This window comes from Sminthopsis crassicaudata, chromosome 1 (assembly GCF_048593235.1).
Source record: "Sminthopsis crassicaudata isolate SCR6 chromosome 1, ASM4859323v1, whole genome shotgun sequence".
Lineage (NCBI taxonomy): Eukaryota > Metazoa > Chordata > Mammalia > Dasyuromorphia > Dasyuridae > Sminthopsis > Sminthopsis crassicaudata.
The window spans coordinates 169,007,121-169,013,664 of NC_133617.1; positions in this window are offsets into that span (position 1 = coordinate 169,007,121).

A 6,544-nucleotide genomic window follows, 5' to 3' on the forward strand; every position below is an offset into this window, starting at 1 on the left:
CCCTCCCTCCAAGTCCCTTCACTTATTCTCCTTTTCCTTTCCCCTTTTCCTCTCCCCCCTTTTAATGAGGTGAGAGAAAATTCTCTGAAAAACAAATATGTTAATTATTTACTCTTTGAGCCTTTTCTGATGAGAGTAAGATTCACACAATGATTCTCCCCCTCACTAAGTTCCCTCAGATATGGTGTATTTTCTATGTCTCTTCCTGGGATGTAGTTTCCCTCTTTTTATCACTCCTTCCCCTTTTTCTGAACCGACCTCCTTCCCTTTTACTACACCCCCCTTTTTTTCTTTTATATCAGTAAAATCAAATTATCCTTGAGTATTTTTTATATACCCACAACAGAGTTACAGTTCTCAAGGGTTCTGTGTACCTTTTTCTGTTTCTCTTCAGTCTTGTGGATGCAGATCAAATTTTTTGTTTAAGTCTGGTTTTTTTCTTAGAAACATATAGAATTCCTGTTTCATTGAATGACCATCTTCTTCCATGGAAAAAGATGCTAAACTTAGCTGGGTAGTTCATTCTTGGTTGCAGTCCTTGATCTTTTGCCTTTCGGAATATCAGGTTCCAGGCCCTTCTATCTTTTAATGTGGAGGCAGCCAGATCTTGGGTGACCCTTATTGTGGCACCTTGGTATTTAAATTGTTTTTTTTCTAGCTGCTTGCAGGATTTTCTCCTTTGTGTGGTAATTCTGCAGCTTAGCCACAATATTCCGTGGTGTTCTTTTTTTAGGGTCTATTTCAGAAGGAGTTCGATGAATTCTTTCCACATCTACTTTCCCTTCTGTTTCTATTATCTCTGGACAGTTCTCTTTGATAATTTCCTGTAAAATAGAATCTAGGCTCTTTTTTTGGTCATAGTTTTCTGGAAGTCCAATAATCCGCAGATTACCTCTCCTAGATCTATTTTCCAGGTCTATAGATTTTCCCAGTAAGTATTTGACGTTGTTCTCCAGCTTCTCATTTTTTTTGTTTTGTTTGACTGATTCTTGGGTTCTCTGTGAATCATTCATTTCTATTTGTTCCATCCTGACTTTTAAGGAGTTATTTTCTTCTTTCACAGTTTTTAGTTCTTTTTGTAAATGCCCAATTTCGTTTTTAAATGAATTATTTTGCTCTATTGAATTTTTTTCCATTTCCCTAATTTTTTTTTTGAGAATTATTTTCTTTTTCCAATTCAGAAATTCTATTTTCTTGAGACTTTTTTATCTTTTCCAATTCAGAAATCCTACTTTCCTGTGTTTTTTTAACCTTTTCTAATTCACTAATTTTGTTTCCCTGCATCTCCTGTGAATTCTTTATTTTTTCCAACTCCAATTTCAGGACGTTGTTATTCTCTATCATAACTTCCCTTTCCTTTCCCCATTTTTCTTCGCTCTCCCTCAATTTTTTAAGAGCTTCTTCTAGGAGAGAGTTATGTGATGGGGGGCAGGAATCGTTCCCCTTTAGGTTGTTGTCTGCTGATTCTCTGCTGTCAACTTCCTCGGGGTTGGATACCCGCTCTTTCTCTGTATAGAAGGAATCTATGGTTTTTCTAGCTTTTTTGCTCATACTTAAAAAAATCTTTTGGGGTCTGTCCCTGGGGTAGGAAATTATTTACTTCTTTACCAGCTTCCTCCCAGACCGGATGGATGCAGCGGCTCCTGAGCCTGAGCTAAGAGAGAGCTCTGGGAGAGAGTTCCCCACCCCCTCCCTGGAAGTGCCTCAGAGGTGATTAGCACTACTGTGCTTCGAGGGCGTAGAATAGTGAAGACAGCACGAAGCCCAGCCTATGTGTCCGGGTGGGGAGTGGATGTCTGCAGCAGGTGACGTGAGAAGCCCCTGTGCTCAAACTGGAAGTGTCTGCCAGAAACTGCGGTCCCTAGTTCAAAGGTTCCGCTTCTCTGGGACTTCCTGGAGCTGAGTTCCACTCCCTCCAGCTAAGCTAGGCAGTGTGTGTTGCCTTGGGCCGTATCCACCCACTTGTCAGTCTCTTAACTATTCTCAGGAGGTAGCTGAGGCCACACCCCCTGGTGCCAAGAGTTCTGCTGAGTCACCCCCCGGATCGGGGAAAATCTAATTTGAGTTTTAAAATATTTTGGCTTTCTCTTCTGAACTGCTAAATAATTAGCAGAGAAGAGCTAACAGCCTGTGCCAGATTCCTTTACCTCAGTGGCTTCTCTGATCCCAGAGCCCTTCCCAGCGCAATGGGCGCAGTGTGCCCCTACCCCACCGTCTGTGCTGGTCTTTCTTATTCCTCCCCTGAGAACTGACCTTTCCTGTTGAAACTCCAGATTCTCTTCAGCTGGTAAGTCGTGCTTCCAGTCCTTGTGGTATCTATCAGTCCTGAGCTAATTTTGAGACTTAATTTATCTAATTGGTTGTGAGGGAGTGAGGACGTTCACTGAGTCGTGTGTTTCTTCTCCGCCATCTTGGCTCCACCCCCCAATAGGCACATTTTTTACAGTCATTTCAGTCATGTCTAATTCTCCATGATCCCATTTTGTGGTTGTTGTTTTTTTTTTTTTTTTGGCAGATATACTGGAGTGGTTTGCTATTTCCTTCTCCAGTCATTTTACAGATGAGAAAACTGAGGCAAAGAGATTGGCAAAATGACTTGCCTAGGGCCATACAGCCAGTAAATGTCTAAAGCAAGATTTAAATTCAGGAAGTTGAGTCTTCCTGATTCCAAGCCCAGTATTCTATCCATTGTGTCACCTAGCTGCCCTGAGGCATTTAACATATGTTTATTATTATTTTTTTTTGATTGATTCCAAGAAAGCTATGATACCAAAGGTGTAGAACAATCTTGGACTTCATTAATACAAAAAATTTAAAAAGCTACAAAACAAATGTTAATAACTTTCAATTTATATATCTATTTTCCTATCTATTTGAAATTGTAATGAAAATAGTTCACATAAATTAAGGATATCTTTAGTGATAGTATTAGTAGAGAGTGAACCAGATTTTTAAGAAATAAAGATGTACTAATCAGTGAGTGATAACTGATGAATACCTTATGTATTCCACTGGTAGATATCTTTCTGATATTAAGAAAAAGCAAGAAATGTTTTCAGTATGTTAGGAGGATTAATTTCTAGCAAATTTGTAGGAGAACAAAGACAAATGTCACATAGAATAGGCAGGAATGGATAGATTGAAATCTATAGCATTTCATAGAACATCTACATTGATAAGCCCACAGATATATTTCATTGTGTTTATCATTATGCAACCTAGTTTTTTTTTTTTTTTTAAGTCTTATTCATGCTTCATTTTTTTTTTTGAAAAATACCTCTAGGTTTTCTAAGGGCATGATAAGACAGTATATACTTTGAGAGATTCTACTATGTTGAAAAAGCATAAGGAATGGTTTTGGCAACAGGTTGTATCTGCTAAAAGGACTAATCTTGATAAATATTGAGTGGACTGGATATTTGTTCCAGAGTTGTTTGTTCATCATAACTTATGAGTAAAAACCCAAAATGGTTTCAAGTACTTCATAATTCCCTTGTAATTTTGTGGAAATTGGTAAAAAAAAAAAAATGGCAGAAAAGCAAATAAGAATAACATATTTTTTAGATCATTAAGAAAAATTAATTTAGCCATTGGTTCTCAAGATCACAAGTTCTAATTTAGTAGTAGATGACACACTATTAGAGGAAATCCATCATAAAGACAAAAAGTAAATTGCAAGTACCTGAGAAACTGAATAGTAGATTTTCCTGGAACAGACAAATAAAGGAATTGGCAAAGTTGGTTTTATCATCTTTCCAAAAGCTTTATTTTATGAGATATTTATTGCTGCACTTAAGTTAAACTCTTGCAACAATATCATCAAGTATTATTGCAGCTTATGTACCAAAATTTCAACATTAAATTAAGGTATACTTTAATATATAATTTCAATATAAAAGTGAATGTAATAGAGCATGACAAATATATGTTGGAAAATATGGCTCAGGTATAAGGAATGGGGCATAATGTTTTCTGACTATACAGAAACTTCATATTTCTTAATCTGAACTATTTTTTTTCTGATAAGAGAGTTGAGAGGCGCTATTCAAAGTGCTGGTAAACATCAAATAACATAAAACAAAAATTAAATTGATTATATTTTAATAGACAGGAAATTACCCATGACCAACATGGGAGTGATTCTTGAATCAACTTCATATGCATAGTTAGATCACTGATTTGTTCCAATAAATTTAATATAAAATAAGTGAAGAAAAAGGTGTGAAATGCAATTAAAGCAACTCCAATCTGACATTTAAACAAGATGTTGAGTATGAAAATGGGAAGAGAGTGGAGAAATAGATATTAACACAAATTATTCCATTTTCTTAAGGAACTCTAATCAATGTAAACAATTGCTGTAAAGAAGTATTCAAAAGAGACTAAAAAACCATTTCAACCAGCAAATACTTGATATTCTTTATAATTAAATAGATATGACCATCAAGGACAACATTGGCTTAGAACACAAATATGTCTTTAAAATTTAATGGAAAATTGTGAATAGTATCACCTCATAAAACAGCAAGAAATTGTAAAGGGAAAAACAAATTTAAAGAAAGTATAGCTCAACAAAGGAAAGTTATCCCAAAGATATTTAAGGATGAAGTTGAAAGGAAGATAGTCAATGGATAAAAAATTGACTAGTTCTGTAGGAATTTCTTTCTAAAATTTGAATAATTTTATAGATTTTTTATATTACAAAGTTTCACCTGATATTGCTCTCCCCAAAGAAAGGCATTCCATTTAACTAAAACATTTGTAAAAGAAAAAAATAAAAAGAACAGAAAATTATCAGCAAATCTTTAATAAATTAAAAAAATATGAAAAATTATGCAATGTTTCACATCTGTAGATTTGTCATTTCAAAGGAATGACCCTTACTTTTTAAATTTTTCAATTTTTACTTTTTTGTTATTATTCTTTTCCATTTACATTATTGAAGTAATTGTATATATATGTTGTTTTCTTAGCTCTACATTGCTTTAGTTCATCTAAATCTTATAAAGATTCTTTGAATAGGCATGTTCTGAGATGTTGTGGATTTGGTTTCAGATAACTTCAATAAAGTGAACATCATAATAAAGTGAGTCACATGGATTTTTCAATTTTTAGTGCATGCAAAAATTATTTCATTGTATATTGTAACCTAGTAAGTATGCAATAGGATTATGATGGCTAGTCAACTGAACACTCAGAATACACACATTTTTGGATTAAATTTTCTACTTGATAAGGTATGCTTTGTGTCATAAATAACTATGATAATAATATCAAAGATCACTGATCACAAATCACCAAAACAGATATAATAATAATGAAAATTTTCAAGCATTGTGAGAATTATCAAAATATGACACAAAGATATGATATGAGTATATGCTTTTGGAAAATTGGTGCTGATAAACTTGCTTGAAGCATGATGGCCACAAACTTTCAATTTGTAAAAAATGCAATATATGTGAAGCACAATAAAGTGAAGTATAATAAGGCAAGAATACATAGATATTCATCACATTCATCAATTGTGTGTATATGTTTTAGTTGTCCATATATCTTGGATGTCAGTCCCACATTTGAGAAATTTGATATAAAGATTATTTTTTAAATTCAACTGTTTCTCTTCTTAATCTAGATCAATTTTTTTCTGTATCTGTGAATGTGCATAAGCATGCATGTGTGTGTGTGTGTGTGTGTGTGTGTGTGTGTGTGTGTGTGTGTGTGTAATATAGCAGCTAGCAGCAGCAACTAGCATTTATATAGTACTTATTCTGTGCCAGGCACTGTTAAATATTTTATAATTATCCCATTTGATCTTCACAACAATTGTAGTATATAGATGCTGTTATTATTATCCCCATTTTATAGATGAGAAAACTAAGGTAAATGGAAATTAAATGAATTGCCAAGGGTCACACAGCAAGATCACACATAGTGCCACCTAGTACTATCCCATAGAAGGGTCCCTTGATCCCCCATCTTTGATTATTCAGCCATCATGATACATGCCCTCTATTGGTGATCTTCTTCCTCCCATATTTACTTGAAAACCTGTTCTTTATTTTTATGCTTTCCCACTTCTCCAGGTGCCTGGTGCTCCAGAGGTTTCACTTCCCAGCGCTCCCTTACAGGACAAGTTAATTTTTCAAGCACTAAGTTTCCTAGATGTCATTCAATATAAGATCATTACTGTTAGGAAACATTCATCAGTAGACCCTTTCCCACTTCCAAAGTAAGGTCCCCTTCCTTTTCATCTTATTTTTAATTGTTCTCCTCTCTTTACACACTTACTTGTAAGCTCTTCTTATTCTGAGACAGCATTCAACTTCATACAAAGATTGGATTTTACTTTTTCTATTTACCTCAATTTCTTGTTTGGTTAAGAATAATCATTGCTCATACAGCTAGCCCATGCTAAGTGTCTGAGGTCAGATTTGATCTTAGGTCCTCCTGACTTCAGGGCTGGTGCTCTACCCACTGTACCGCCTAACTGCTCCATGTTGCAAAGATTTTTCTTTCCAGGAACCCATTTCTCTTTGAATTG